Source organism: Canis lupus, chromosome 7 (assembly GCF_011100685.1).
Source record: "Canis lupus familiaris isolate Mischka breed German Shepherd chromosome 7, alternate assembly UU_Cfam_GSD_1.0, whole genome shotgun sequence".
Taxonomy (NCBI): domain Eukaryota; kingdom Metazoa; phylum Chordata; class Mammalia; order Carnivora; family Canidae; genus Canis; species Canis lupus.
Window position 1 is genome coordinate 31,667,862 of NC_049228.1, and position 16,688 is coordinate 31,684,549.

Consider the following 16,688-nt stretch of genomic DNA (forward strand, 5'->3'; position numbering starts at 1 on the left):
AGCCCTTTATCAAATACGTCATTGACAAATCTTCTACCATTTTGTAGGCTGCCTTTTAGTTTTGTTTAGTTCACTGTGAAGAAGCTCCTATCTTGATGAAGTCCCAATAGTTCATTTTTGCTTTTGTTTCCCTTGCCTCCAGGGATGTGTCTAATAAGAAGTTGTTATGGCCAAGGTCAAAGAGGTTGCTGCCTGTGTTCGCCTCTTAGGATTTTGATGGTTTCTTTTCTCATATTTAGGTCTTTCATTGATTTTGAATTTGCTTTTATCTGTGATATAAGAAAGTGGTCAAGTTTCATTCTTCTGCATGTTGTTGTCCAGTTTTCTCAACACCATTTGTTGAAGAGACTTTTTTCCATTGGATATTCTTTCCTGCTTTGTTGCAGATTAGTTGACCATATAGTTGTGGGTCCATTTCTGGGTTCTCTGTTCTGTTTCATTGATCTATATGTCTGTTTTGGGTGCCAGAACCATACTGTCTTGAAGATCACAGGTTTGTAATACAGCTTGAAATCCAGAATCATGATGCCTCCATTTTTGTTTTTCTTTTTCAGAATTGCTTTGACTACTTGGGATCTTTTCTGGTTCCATACAAATTTTAGGATGTTTTAGCTCTGTGAAAAATGATGGCATTATTTTGATAGGGATTGCATTAAATGTGTAGATTGCTTTGGGTAGGATAGACATTTTTAAAATGTTTGTTCATCTAGTCCATGAGATTGGAATGTTTTTCCATTTCTTTGTGTCCTCTTCAATTTCTTTCATAAGTGTTCTATAGTTTTCAGAGTACAGATATTCAACCTTATTAGTTAGGTTTATTCCTAGGTATCTTACTGTTTTTGATGCAATTGCAAATGGGATTGATTACTTGATTTCTCTTTCTGCTACTTTGTTTTTGGATATAGACATGCAACCAAATTCTACCAGTTGATTTTATATCCTGCAACTGTGATGAATTCCTGTATTGTCCTAGCAGTTTGTTGGTGAAGTCTTTAGGTTTTCTAGATAGAGTATCATATTGTCTTCAAATAGTGAAAGTTTGATGTCTTCCTTACTGAGTTGGATGCCCTTTACTTATTTTTGTTGTCTGATTGCTGAGGCTAAGACTTTCAGTACCATGTTAAATAGTAATGGTAAGAGTGGCCATCCTGTCTTATTCCTGACCATAAAGGGAAAAGCTTTCAATTTTTCCTCATTGAAGAGGAGATTAGCTGTGGGTCTTTGTATATGGCCTTTATGATGTTGAAATGTGTTCCATCTATCCCTATTTTGTTGAAGATTTTTATCAAAGTAGCCTGCTATATTTTGTCAAATATTTTTTCTGCATCTATTGACAGGATCATATCATTCTTATCCTTTCTTTTGTTAATGTGGTATCACACCGATTGATTTGCTAATATTGAACAAACCCTGCTGACTAGGAGTAAATCCCACCTGAATGTAGTGGTAATTCTTTTAATGTACTGTTGAATTTGATATTTTATTGATAATTTTTGCATCCATCTTCATCAGAGATATTGACCTATAATTCTTCTTTTTAGTGGGGTCTTTGTCTTATTTTGGAATCAAGGTAATGCTGGTTTCATAGAATGGGTTTGGGAGTTTCCTTCCATTTCTATTTTTTGGAACAGTTTGATAAGAATATGTATTAATTCTTTAAATGTTTGGTGAATTCTCATGGTAAGCCATCTGGCCCAGGACTTTTGTTTGTTGGGAGAGTTTTGATTACTTATTCAACTTCTTTGCTGATTATGAGTTCAAGTTTTCTATTTCTTTCAGTTTCAGTTTTGGTAGCTTGTAGGTTTCTAGGAATTCATGCATTTATTTCTTCAAGATTGCCCTGTTCATTGGCATATAATTTTTCACAGTATTCTCTTATAATTGTTCATATTTTTGTGGTATTGATTGTGATCTCTCCTCTCATTCATGATTTTACTTATTTGTATTTTTTCTGTTTTCTTTTTGTTAAGTCTGGCTAGGGGTTTATCAGTTTTATTAATTTTTTTCAAGAGCTACCACTTAATTTCATTAATCCATTCTATTGTTTTTGTTTGGTTTCTATATCATTTCTTTCTGTCCTAAGCTTTATTTTTATCCTTCTTTTGGTGGCTTTAAGCTTTACTTACTGTTCCTTTTCTAGCTCCTTTAGGTGTAAGTTTAAGTTGTGTACTTGAGACTTTTCTTACTTCTTGAGGTAGGCCTATATTGTAATATACTTCCCTTTTAGGACTGCCTTTGCTGCATCCCAAAGCTTTTGGACTGTCATGTTTTCATTTTCTTTTTTTTTTTTTTTAAGATTTTTTTTTTTAATTTTTTATTTTATTTTTTTTTTTTTATTTATGATAGTCACAGAGAGAGAGAGAGGCAGAGACATAGGCAGAGGGAGAAGCAGGCTTCACGCACCGGGAGCCCGACGTGGGATTCGATCCCGGGCCTCCAGGATCGCGCCCCGGGCCAAAGGCAGGTGCTAAACCACTGCGCCACCCAGGGATCCCTTTTTTTAAGATTTTTTAAAAAAATTATTTATTCATGGAAGACAGAGAGAGAGAGAGAGAGGGAGAGAGAGGCAGAGGGAGAAGCAGGCTCCTTGCAAGGAGCCCAACGTGGGACTCGATCCTGGCTCCCCAGGATCATATTCTGGGCTGAAGGCGGTGCTAAACCGCTGAGCCACCCAGGCTGCCCATGTTTTCATTTTCATTTACTTCCATTAAAAGAAAAATTTAAGTTTCTTCTTTAATTACCTGGTTAATCCATTCTTTTCTTAGTAGGATGTTCTTTAACCTCCATATGTTTGTGGTCATTCCATGTTTTTTCTTGTGATTGACTTCAAGTTTCATAGTGTTGTGGTCTGAAAATATGCATGATATGATCTTGATGTTTTTGTACTTGTTGAGGGCTGATTTGTGACCCTGTTCTGTAAAGTGTTCTATCTGCACTCAAAAAGAATGTGTATTCTGCTGCTTTAGGATGAAATGTTCTGAATATATCCGTTAACTCCATCTGGTCCAGTGTGTCATTCAAAGCCCTCATTTCCTTGTTGTTTTTCTGCTTAGATGATCTGTCCATTGCTGTACGGAGGGGGTTAATGGTCCTTACTATTATTGTATTAATATTAATGAGTTTCTTATGCTTGTTATTAATTGATTTATGTATCTGGGTGCTCCCAAGTTGGGGGTATAAATATTTACAATTGTTAGATCTTCTTGATGGATAGACCCCTTAATTAGGATATAATGCCCTCCTTTTTTTTTATGCCCTTCTTCATCTATCATTACAGTCTTTGGTTTGAAACTTAGTTTGTCTGATACAAGTATGGCTACTCTGGCTTTCTTTTTTTAATTTAATTTTATTTTAAATTTTATTTATTTATTCATTAAAGACACACACACACATACAGAGAGGCAGAGACATAGGCAGAGGGAGAAGCAGGCTCCATGCAGGAAGCCCAATGTGGGACTCGATCCCAGGACCCCGGAATCATGCCCCAAGCCAAAGGCAGATGCTCAACCGCTGAGCCACCCAGGTGTCCCTACTCTGCCTTTCTTTCGACATCCATTAGGATAGATGGTTCTCCATCCCCTCACTTTCAATCTGCAGGTATTTTCTGTCTGAAATGAGTCTCTTATAGGTAGTATATAGTTGGATTTTGTTTTTAAATCCATTCTGATATCTTATGTATTTTTTAGAAAAAAAATTATTCATTCATTCATGAGAGACACACAGAGAGAGGCAGAGACATAGGCAGAGGGAGAAGCAGGCTCCCTCCCTGAGGGGAGCCTGATGCGGGACTCGATCCCAGGGCCTCAGAATCGATCTGAAGCCACCCAGATACCCATACCCTATGTATTTTGATTGGAGCACTTAGTCTATTTATATTCAGAGTGATTATTTAAATATATGAGTTTAGTGTCATTGTGATACCTGTAGAGTTGGTGTTTCTGGTGATGTTCTTTGGTCATTTCTAGTCTTTCTTGCTTTTGGTCTTTTTCCCCACTCAAAGAGTCCCCCTTAAAATTTCTTGCAAGACTGCTTTAGTGATTATGAACTCCTTTAATTTTTGTTTGGGAACCTCTTTATCTCTTCTATTCTGAGCGACAACCTTGTTGATAAAGTATTCTTGACTACATATTTTTCCCTTTCAGTACTTGAATATTTCTTGCCATTCCTTTCTGGCCTGCCAATATCCTGTGGGAATCCTTTTCTGTCTTCCCTTGTTGGTTAAGGAATTTATTTTTTCCATGCTGCTTTCAGCATTATTGCCTTGCCTGTGTATTTCCTGAAGTTGACTATGATATACTTTGGTTTTTATTGAATTTATTGGGTGTTTTCTCTTCTTGGATTTGAATGTCAGTGCTCTTGTCCACATTAGGACAGTTTTCATCTATAATTGCTTGAATAAACCTTTTGTCCCTTTTTCTCTCTCTTCATCTTAAGGGCTCCTATGATATGAATGTTACTACATTTTAATAAGTCGTTGAGTTCCTTATATGTAACTTTGTGGCCTATTACCATTTTTTCCCTCTTCTTTTCAGCTTCGTTATTTTCTATAATTTTATCTTCTATATCACTTATTCATTCCTCTACTTTGTGCATCCTTGTTTTGATGTCCCCCCTTTGGTCTGCATCTTGGTTATGGCATTTTTAATTTCAGCCTGTCTAGATTTTAGTTCTTTTATCTCTTTAGTAAGGGTTTCTCTAACTTCTTTTTTGCTTTTTTCAAGCCCAGGTAGTAGCCATATAATTGTTGTTTTTAATTTTGGTTCCAACATCTTACTTATATCTGCATTGATTAAATACCTGGCTCTGAGTTCTATCTCCTGTTCTTTCTTTGATGAATTCTTCCATCTCATTATTTTGTTCAGAAAAGAAAAGAAGATAGAAAGAAAAAACCCAAACAAAAAGCAAAGGAAAAACAAACAAACAAAGAAACAAAAAACTAGATCCTGAGTGTGTTTTGGTCTGCGTGTTAAAAGAATCTCCATCCCAATATAAATAAAAAATAAGTGAAGGTTAACTATATATAGGTAAACTATATGTATTTTACATATATAAAGATAAAAGTCTAAAAAAATTAATAATGAAAAATAAATTGAAAAAAATTAGAAACTAAATGAAAATAAAATAAAAAAAAGATTAAAAATATAAAGGAAGCTGGATCCTACTTCCCGTAGATCTGAAGCTTTGCAGCACTCTGATTAGTAGACTTGGTGTGAAGGAGTTCTTTGGGCTGGTTTTCTGGCACCGGGGCCTCTTGTGCTGATTCTCAGGTGGACCTGCCCAGGTGGAAATGGGCCTCTAGGATGCCGGGGGGGCGGGGCTTAGCGTAGGGTGCTCTGACCTCCGCTAGGCGGCTCGCTTGCTCCCAGAAGGCTTTCAGCGCTGATGGGGGGGGGGGGGGGGGGGGATGGCTGCACCTGCTCCCTAACCCTGGCGCTGAAAGCTCATGCCCCTGCCCCTACAGTGAGCCCTCACAGATGAGCAGTCAATCACTTTTGCTGCGGGATTTCTGTCAGAACCCTGCGTTCACCCTGCCTGTGCCCAAGATTTTTATCTCAGATGCAACTGAGTTTCAAAACTCCAAATTTTAGGGACTCCCACAGCATGGAGTTGCACTGTTCCTCTGGGGGAGGGGAGGGTCTCCCCACACTTTTGCCATTTGCTGGCGCGTTCCAGGAAAACGATCTTATTACTGCAGAGCAGTTCACAGTTTCTTGCAACATGGAGCAGAAACATGGCACTAAGACCCGCAGCTTTCAGCTGGCTTCCTTGCTAGTGTGCCTGGGAACAGTGCAGAGTTTGGCGTCCCCCATTCTTGCGACCCAGGGGATCCTCAAGCCACGCTGTTACACCTGGGATTCCACCTGGCCTCACCATCTGAGCACCTTTAAGCTATGCACATTTCCCACGGTAGCAGACTTCTAAAAGTTCAGATTTTGTGGTAGCCTCTGGAAGCAGGCCCCCTCTCCTCCACCATATTCAGTCATCTCTCTCCTGTGTGTGCTCTCTGCACCTCCTACCTTCCAAAAGGTGATTGCTTTTCTCCTTGTAGACTTGCAGTTTTTGTCCTCTCACACCTCTGGTTGGTTTCTTGGTTGTTTGGAATGATTTGCTAACTATCTAGCTGTGTTTGAGGGAGGAGACAAACCTAGGGTCCCCCTACTCCTCCACCATCTTACTCCTCTGGCAGTTGTATTTTCAATATTTAGGGAACCTCTATAGTGAACTCCACAGTGGCTGAACTGGTTTACCAGCAGTGCACTGTGTTTCTCTATATCCTCACCAGCACTTGAGCTTGTCTTCTTGATGGTTACTACTCTTACAGGTGTGAAGTGATACCCCATTGTGGTTTTGATTTGTATTTCCCTGAAGGTTAGTGATATATAGCACCTTGGGATGTACCTATTGGCAATATAGATGTCTTCTTTGGAAAAATGTCTGTTTAGTTCTTCTGCCCATTTTTCAAAATCAGTTTTTTTTTTCTTTTTTGTTACTGAGTTGTATGCATTCTCTATAAACTTTGAGTATTAATGCCTTATCTGATACATAGTTTGCAGATTTTTTCCTCTCATTCTGTAGGTTGCATTTTCATTTTGTTTCTTTTGCTGTGCAGAAGCTTTCTTTCTTTCTTTTTTTTTTTTTAAAGATTTTATTTATTTATTCATGAGAGATACACACAGAGAGAGAAGCAGAGACAGAGGCAAAGGGAGAAGCAGGCTCCATGCAGGGAGCCCGATATGGGACTTGATCCCTGGTCTCCAGGATCAAGCCCTGGGCTGAAGGCGACGCTAGACTGCTGAGCCACCAGGCTGCCCTGTGCAGAAGCTTTTAAGTTTGATGTAGTCCCACTTGCTGATTTTTTTTCTTCTGGTGCTTGTGCTTTTAGTGCCATATCCACAAAATCATTGTTAAGACAGATGTTGAGGAGCATCTTCCCCATGTTTTATTCTAAGAGTTTTATGGTTTCAGTTCTTATGTTTACATCTTTGATCCATTTTGAGTTAATTAGTGTTAGAGGTGTAAAATAGGAGTCTAGTTTCATTTTTCTGCATGTGGTTATCCTGTTTCCTCAACACTATTTGTTGAACACTGCCCTTTTCACACTGGGTGTTTCTGCTCCTTTGTCAAATATTAGTTGACTATACATGCAGGGGCTTAATTCTTGGCTCTGTATTCTGTTTCCTTGGTTTGGGCGTCCTTTTTTTTTTTTTTTTTTTTAAGATTTATTTCTTTATTTGAGAGAGAGAGAGAGTGTGCGTGGAAGGAGGAAGGAGGGACCAAGGAAGAGAATCTTCAGGCAGACTCCCTACTGAGTCTAGAGCTTGACTCAGGGCTCCATCCCATGACCCATGACAGCATGACCTGAGTTGAAACCAAGAGTTGGGTGCTCAAAGAGCTACCCAGGTGCTCCGGGAATCTATTTTTTATATCAGATTATAAAAGTATGATGTTTAAGCATTTTTAAAAGTTTATTTTATGTTTGTTCATGGAGAAATACAATTGATTTTTTATATTGAGCTTGTATTCAGAACCATGTGATATTTATTTATAATAGTTTATCTGTAATTTATTTGAAATTTTTATACAATCATGTCCTCATAAATAATGGCATTTTTAATTTCTTCTCCAATCTCTTGTCTGTCTTGTTTAACAACTTCTAGACTGAATAGGGATAATTTTGAAATAGAATACAGAGTGATGATAGTGGCATTGTTTTTTCTTTCCCAGATTTAGAAGGAGAAACCTACAAAATTTCAGCATTTAATTACATAACCAAGTTTCTTCTATTCCAGAGAGTTTCTATCAAGGATGGATTTTATCAAATGCTTTTCTGATACTTCTATTGAGAATACCTTTTTCTTTGTTCTGTTCATATGGAATATTACATGAATTTAATTATAAAATACAAGCTTACTTTATTTTCCTGGAATCAACCAACTTACTTGTGATATATCATTCTTTTAATGTTCTGCTGAATTTGGATTGCTAATATTGCGTTTTAGATTTTTTTCATCCATGTTCAGGAACGTATTTGGCCTGTAATTATCCTTTTTTTTAATGTCCTTTTTATATTTCGGTAACTCTGTTATGTTGGTCTAATAAAATAAGTGTATTTTATTAGTGTTCTCTCTTTTTCTAATCTTTGGTGGAATTTGTGTAAGATTAGTGTTGCTTTTTCCCTAAGGGTTTGGGTAGAATTTGTTCATCTAGCAACATGAATGTGCCTAATGAGACATTTAAAAAATTTTAGTTTAGTTTGAGTTATGGGGGACACCCAAGTGGCTCAGTTAGTTAAGCATCTGCCTTGGCTCAGGTCATGATCCTGGGATTGAGCCCCATGTTGGGCTCCCTACTCAGCAGGGAGCTTGCTTCTCTCTCACCCTCTGCTGCTCCCCCTGCTTGTGTTCTCTTGCTCTCTCTTTGTCAAATAAATAAGTAAAAAATCTTTTAAAAAATTTGAGTTCTGGGATTACTCACATTTTCCCATTTCATTTGTCAGTTTGGATAAATTCCTTTTTAAAAGGAGAGATGATTTAATAATTTTATCTAATGTTAAAAAATGTTTAAAGTTATTTTAAATTCTATTTTTTAAATGTCTGTAGGATCCGTATAATGTTTCCATTTTTATTTCTGACATTGCTTAATTGTATCTTTACTTGATTATATTTGTCAGAGGTTTTGAATTTTATTCACTCTTTTAGGGGACTTCCTTTTTTTTTTGTTGTGAGTTTTTATTTAAATTCCAGTTAGTTAACATACAGTATAATAAATTGGTTTCAGGTGTACAATTTAGTGATTCAACACTTCCATGCAGTGCTAGTACTCATCACAAGTTCCCTCCTTAATTCTTATCACCTATGTAACCTAATCACTGCATTTCCTCCCCTCTGGTAACCATCAGTTTGTTCTCTATAGTTCCTTGGTTTGCATCTCTCTCTCTCTCTCTCTCTCTGTCTCTCTCTCTCTCCCTCCCTCTCCCCTCCATCCTCTCATTTTCTCTACCCCATCACTTTATTCATTATTTTGTTTCTTAAATTCACATATGAGTGAAATCCTATGGATTTGTCATTCTCTGACAGATGTATTTCACTTAGCATAACATTCTCTAACTCCATGCATGTCATTGCAAATGGCAAGATTTTATTCTTTTTTATGGCTGAGTAATGTTCCATTGTGTGTGTGTGTGTGTGTGTGTGTGTGTGTATGTGTATTCTTTATCCATTCATCAGTTGCTGGACACTTGGGCTGTTCCATAGTTTGGCTATTGTAGATAATGCTATTATAAACATTGAGGTGCATGTATCTCTTTGAATTAGTATTTTTGCATTTTTTGGGTAATTATCTATAGTGCCATTGCTGGATCTGTAAGATATTTCTATTTTTAACTTTTTGAGAAACCTCTGTACTGTTTTCCGCAGTGGCCGTACCAGTTTGCATTTCTACCAACAGTGAAAAGGTGTCTTTTTTCTCCACATCCTTGCCAACACCTGTTGTTTCTTGTGTTTCTAGCCACTCAGACAGGTGTGATATAATATCTCACCTGTGGTTTTGATTTGTATTTTTCCTGAGGATCAGTAATGTTGAATATCTTTCCATATGGCCACCAGTATGGCTTTTTTTGAAAAATGTTTATTCATGTCTTTTGCCCATTTTTTCATTGGATTGTTTATTTTCTGGGTGTTGACTTTTATAAGATTTTTCTATATTTTGGATACTAACCCTTTATTAGTATATGTCATTTGCAGATATCTTCTCCTATTCTGTAGGTTGCCCTTTTTTTGGGCTGCTTTCTTCAATGTGCAGAAGCTTTTTATTTTGATGATGTCCCAATAGTTTTTATTTTTGCATTTGTTTTCCTTGTCTCAGGACACATATATAAAAGGAAATTGCTACAGCGGATGTCAAAGAGGTACTGGATGTGTTCTCCTCTGGGATTTTTATGCTTTCTGCTGTCACATCCACTTTGAATTTATTTTTGTGTTTGTGGTAAGAAAGTGGTCCAGTGGGGATCCCTGGGTGGCTCAGCAGTTTGGCGCCTGCCTTTGGCCCAGAGCGCGATCCTGGAATCCCGGGATGAGTCCCGCATTGGGCTCCCGGCATGGAGCCTGCTTCTCCCTCTGCCTGTCTCTCTCTCTCTCTCTCTCTCTCTCTCTCTGTCTATCATAAATAAATAAATAAATCTTAAAAAAAGAAAGAGGTCAGTTTCATTCTTTTGCATGTTGCTGTACAATATTCCCAAGAAGAGACTGTCTTTTTTCCTGTGGGATATTCTTTCCTGTTTTGTTAAAGATTAATTGAACATATAATTAGGGATTCACTTCTGGATTTTCTGTTCCATTTTTCTAGGTTTCTATTTTTGTGACAGTGCTATACTGTTTTGATCACTACTGCTGTGTCATATATCTTGATGTCTGAATTTGTGACACCTCTAGCCTTGCTTTTCTTTTTCAAGATTGCTTTGATTATTCAGGGTCTTTTGTGGTTCCATAGAAATTTTAGGGTTCTAGCTCTGTGAAAAATGCTGGCAGTATTTTGGTTGGGATCGCATTGTGTTAGATTGCTTTGGGTAGTACAGACATTTTAACAATATTTGTTCTTCCAGTTGATCACCATGAAATATTTTTCCATAGCTAAGAAAATACCCCTTTTTTATATTACACTGAAACATTTTCAAAGACCTCTGCTCTCCTATAGATTTAGTCTTTATGATGTTACTCTTATTATTCTTTTGTGTATGTTATTTTTATATACCCTTCCAGGTTTATAACTTCTTTTTTATTTTTATTTTTTTAAAGATTTTATTTCTTTATTCATGAGAAGCAGAGACACAGGCAGAGGGAGAAGCAGGTTCCCCACAGGGAGCCTGATGTGGGACTCGCTTCTAGAACCCCAGGATCACACCCTGAGCCAAAGACAGACGCTCAACCGCTGAGCCACCTAGGCATCACTATAACTTCTTTTTTAAATGCCGACCAGGGATGCTTTGAGCAGTCACATTCACATGTTCTCTTTAGAGTTGATTGAGTATACTGTAATACTAATTGTGTCAAGACTATTGCAGAAATATAATTTGTAAGCATGACTATGATGCAGTGATTTAAAAAAAATCTGTAGTATGTTATTTATTAGAAAGCATGTACACCATGATTACAGCTACATAAATAATTCAGTATAGACAATAGACAATAATATATTCAGTGCATGCTGTCACATGTGGTACTGGTTAGATATTGTTTTTCTTATTCCCCTTACCCCAAAGCAATTCTATAGAGTTGTGCTATTGGTTTTTTTACAATTAAATTGTCAATACAAACCAAAATATTGTGAGTACAATTTTGTCTACTATCATGGATGTACTTTTTATCCAGTCAGATATTTTACAAAAAGTTCAAATGAGCTAAAATAGGCATATGAATGGATCTTTCTTCATTTCTCTAATACAAATTATGTGTTTATTGCTAGCTTATTTCAAAAACTACTTAGAATGATTAGTAAGAAAAGTAAGACATCATAAAATAAAAAAATTAGCTATCAGTATAAAGAAAAAAACAACAACAAAGAATAAAATGGAGCCAGAAATGGGGCTGATAAAAATCATGTATTGTGTTAACTCCAAAACATGAGGCAAATGGGACATATGCTTATTTTAAGTTTTTCAATAGCCAAAACAATAAACAAATTTGGTTAACACAGTGGTCCATAAGATGAAAAAAGTACAAATAAACTCAAGATACCATCCAACTATTGAATATTTAGGTTAGGCTATGAAATTCTAGTTTAGAAATAGTTATCTTCAGAACTCTCTCATAGAAAATATTGTGTGATGGGATGAATATTTTCAGCTGTCTTCTTTTAGTGAACCTAGCAGTCTTTTTTTCTTAGAGGTCACACCCAAGCGCAGTTTAGCTGAAGTAATTCTTGAGGAAAAAGAGTCCTTGGGTGGCTTGAGATAGGTTTTATCTATGCACTCTGTGGGTGAATGGAATATATGTAAAGAAATGGATGAACTGTATACTTTTTTGAATTTTTTTAGTTTTCTCCCGCAAACATAAACATATTATTTATGCAGAATTAGACATCCAATGTTATATTAGTTTTGGGTGCACAGCATAGTGGGGTTAACTAGTAGCCAACTTGTGATTTCAACCATGATTTCAGGGTCCTTGAATTGAGCCCCACATCGGGCTCCATGCTCAGTGGAGAGTCTGCTTGTGGATTCTTTCTCTTTTGCTCTTATTTTGCCCCTCCCCCTACTTTCTTTCTCTTTTTCTCCCCCTTTGAAATAAATAAATAATCTTTGAAACAATTCTATACATTTTACACAATAACTATAATTCCCATCTGTCACTATATGCTATTATAATATTTTTGAATATAATTCCCTTTCCTGTATTTTTTATCTTCCTTTATCTATTTTATAACTGGAAATTTGTACCTCTTGAATCCTCTTCACCTATTTCTCCCATATCTTCTGGTAACTACCAGTTCTCTGTATTTATGAGTCTGTCTTTTTTGTTTTTTCATTTGTTTTTCTTGTTAGATTCCACATATAACTGAAATCATTTAGAATTTGTTTTTCTCTGTTTTATTTCACTTAGGATAATGCCTTTTAATTTGGTCTAGGTCACAAATGACAAGCTCTTGTTCTTTTTCATGCCTGAGTAATAATCCATTGTGTGTGTGTGTGCGTATGTGTACCCCACACCTTTTCCCATTCGTCTATTGATGGACACTTCAGTTGCTTCCGTATCTTGGCTATTATAAATAATGCTGCAATGAACATGGGGACAGAGGACCTGAATACACATTTTCCCAGAGACATGCAGATGGCCAACAGATATAAGAAATGATTCTCAACATCACTCATCATCCAGGAAATGCAAATCAAAACCACAATGAGATAATACCTCACACCAGTCAGAATGGCTAGTATCGAAAAGACAAGAAATAACAAGTGTTGGTGAGCGTGTGTTGATAAGATTATCCCTGTACACTGTGGTAGGAATGTAAATTGGTGCAACCACTGTTGAAAACAGTATGGAGTTTCCTTAAAAAAGTAAAAATAGTATTACCATATGATCTGGGAATTCCATAATGGGTATTTACCCATTTAAAGTACTGCCATGGGAACATATTCTTGTTTTAATCCAGATAGAAAATTATGATTTGATTTGTCACAAAACAATTTTTATTGCTCTTGACCCTTGTAGTTCATGTGTACATAATAATATCCTGGGTGAAAAGCAGGATATAGAAAAAAAACTCAAACACTAATTTTATTTTATTTTATTATTTTTTCAAACACTAATTTTAAAATATGTATTCACCCTCAGTCAGACTTCTCATTTTTGATAGGGGATTGTACTTCTTAGAATATCTGAGATACAGTTCTATAACTTGCCACCCAAATATAGATCTATCAGCCTTGATAGACACTTGAGTAGGGGCAGCACTGAGGAGTTTCTGAGGAAGTGAGGAACTCCAGACTAAGACTTATTCCCATATGTGTGGACATCCCATCCCCACTCACTGATGAGTCATAGGAATACCAATGGGATGGCAGTACTTCTCAGAGAGTAGTTTATCTTATTTTATTATTTTATTATATTTATTTTTAAAGATTTTACTTTATGAGAGAGAGAGAGAGAGACAGAGAGGGTGGGGGGCAGAGCACAGAGGGAGAAACAGGCTCCATGCAGGGAGCCCAATGTGGGACACAATCCCGGGACTCCAGGATCATGCCCTGAGCTTAAGGCAGATGCTTAACTGCTGAGCCACCCTGGCATCCCTCAGAGAGTAGTTTAGATTGTGCTTTAACATACAGACTAATGGACCATGAAATTTTCTTGCATAAAGCACTATCAGAAAAATGTTAACATGAGATATTTTAAACTGATAAACAAACCTTACTTTGGGTTGAAAAATCTCAATGAAATACTCTTAGAATGCTTAACTTTGAGTATTATATTTTCCAGTGGGTTCTCTAAAATAAACTATTTATGCGTTATAGCTCTGAGTTATTTTGGGGTTATTATTAAATATCTGCTATAAGTAGCTATTCTTTCTTTTTTGAAGTAGTAAGCTTATGGTCTATTTATGTCATTTTTGGTACGTGATTTTAAATCTTCTGATCTGCCTATGGTAGAAAGCTTATATTTGTTTTCTTTAATAAGAAGAAATGATCCAACTCAACAAAAGTTAAAAGAGACTTCAAGAATTTAAAGCATTGCCATGGGAACATATTCTTGTTTTAACCCAGATAGAAAATTATGATTTGATTTGTCAAAAAACAATTTTTATTGCTCTTGACCCTTGTAGTTCATGTGTATAGAATAATATCCTGTGGGAAAAGTGGGATATAGAATATGGTAGTTGGAGCAAGGGGCTTATAACCCTCCTTGGGAAAATAACAAATATATTTCTGGAATGTTAGAAAGAAATACAACAAAGAAAAAGAAATTCATAGATGGTTGAGGAAAGATCACAGGGCAATCATTACTTGAATTAAGAAGTTAGGAACAATCAGTGCAATTGCCAAGAGAGCTCTGGAGACCAAAGTGTGCTGAACTAGCTTCCTACCATAAAGCAAAGATTTAGTGTTGGTTTTATATCTTGATGTGTACATATGATGACAATTTTGAATTCCTCTGAAAAGGATATTTTATTTTATTTTATTTTTTTTGAAAAGGATTTTTTAAATACAAGAAATGATCTAATCAAAAATAGATTAAAAAATCAAAACAAGTAGTACTCATGATGTATTATTATTATTTTTAAAGATTTTATTTATTTATTTATGAGAGACACAGAGAGAGAGAGAGAGAGGCAGAGAGAGAGGCAGAGGGAGAAGCAGGCTCCATGCAGGGAGCCCGACGTGGGACTTGATCCTGGGTCTCCAGGATCACACCCTGGGCTGAAGATGGCGCTAAATGGCTGAGCCACCCAGGCTGCATGATGTGTTATTTTTGAATAACAGCATGTCATTATCATAGCTCTTTCCACATAATATTTGCTCCTACTTCATGCTACCCATATAAAAAAAGCCGTATAAAAAAACGGGCAGGTGTTTTTCCTGATTTACTGATAAGAACATCAAGACCTTGTAAAGTTAAGAGGTTTGTCTATGATGCAGCACTGATAATGTCCTAGGAGTTTTGTCTACTCCGTATTTTTCTTTATATTGTATATTTGCCAATAGAATTAGGTAGAACAGATTATTTAATAGCTTTGTTTTACATGTGATGTCCACAAAGTACCTTTTCAGTACCTTGTTAAGTAAATGAAGAAAAATGGGATTACCAGCTACTGTCACTGCTCATATTGATAAGCCATCTCTTCTATTTCTTTTGTATCTGATAATTCTGTTAATTCAGTAGACAGTTAAATGGCTTTTATGTAGTCATCATCACATTATCAAGTGCTAGGGGAGATTTATAGGACCTGTGTACATACTTCACATGCTGAAGGAGTTTTCAGTCAATTTGGGGAAAGATCAGATGTACTCAGAAAAATGTTAAGCCACCATCCTGGATGGCATACCATTACTTCTCAAAATGAAGGATGGCAGGGTGCTGTATTGATGTTCTGATGGAGGAGTGGTCCAGGTGAGGTGGGACTTCAGCTAGACTTTTACTGATAGATTAGATTCTATGAGTGGAGAGAACTGGAAAGGCATTGTAGTAGAGTGAAGCTTGATTTAGGGAACATGGAGAGATAAATTGGGGTGGGGGTGGATGGAATTTAGAAAAATTTAAATGATAGGTTGAAGAGTTGACATCTGTATGTTTTAAAAAGCCACAAAAGAAATTTGTGTTTTGCTTCTTTTCTGCTAGTGGAGCCATGCTATGAAGGAGCAATTTTGAGATTACCATCATAGCATTGTGATATATTACAATCCTGGGGTGTGGCTTCAAAAACTGGAGGACTGACCTAAAATTTATTGTTGTTGTTTATTTATATGAGGCTTATAAAGTGCTTTTAGCATACTTTGTATTTTGGTGAATTGTGAAATCCTAAGCGAAACTGTTTATCCTTTTTTTTTTTTTCTTTTTCTGTTTATCCTCTTGACTATTGTTGCCTTTTTTTATATGGTGCCAAGTCTGAGGCGGAGTGGGTCTGTTATTAAGATGATGAAGCTCTCTAGGCAAGAGTTCCTTTGTCAGGGAATGTACAGCTTGCCACCCGGCTAGGTGCTTGACTACACTTTCCATGAAAGGTTCATGTGTTGCAGACACGAAGGAAGCAGAATTCTGTGTTTAATGGTTGGCAGCAGAAAAGGAGACATTTTTCTAAAGCAGTGACTGGATGCTGCACTGCAGCAGGCCTTGACATTGTCTCTCACCCAAGTCTTACTCTGTTCTCGTAGGGATGAGGATATTCTCTGATTACGGTATATGTTTTGTTTGTTTGTTTTTAATTTGCTCTTCATTTGCAACCTCTATCATACTGTTATTCTCTTTACTTTACTTATGTTGATCAAAAGCTATGGGGAAATATACCTATAAGTAAGGAAAATGTCACAAAGAAACCTAGGGCATACGTCTATTGAGCGCATGCATCCTAAAATGGTTAAACATGTTATTCTGAAATCCTAATGAGCAATTTTCCAAGGTGTTTATGGGCCTCAAAGTGACTTCCTTTGTGAGATTTCCACTTTGCTCTCTGGCACTAGGTATAGTTATGAGCCTTCT

At 36.6% G+C, this 16,688-nt stretch overlaps 1 protein-coding gene across 7 annotated transcripts in view; it reads left to right on the top strand.

Annotated features, from left to right (window-relative positions):
- FMN2 (formin 2) overlaps nucleotides 1-16,688 on the top strand; it is a 370,776-nt gene that overhangs the window by 81,265 nt on the left and 272,823 nt on the right. The gene's annotated exons all lie outside the window — the stretch shown is intronic.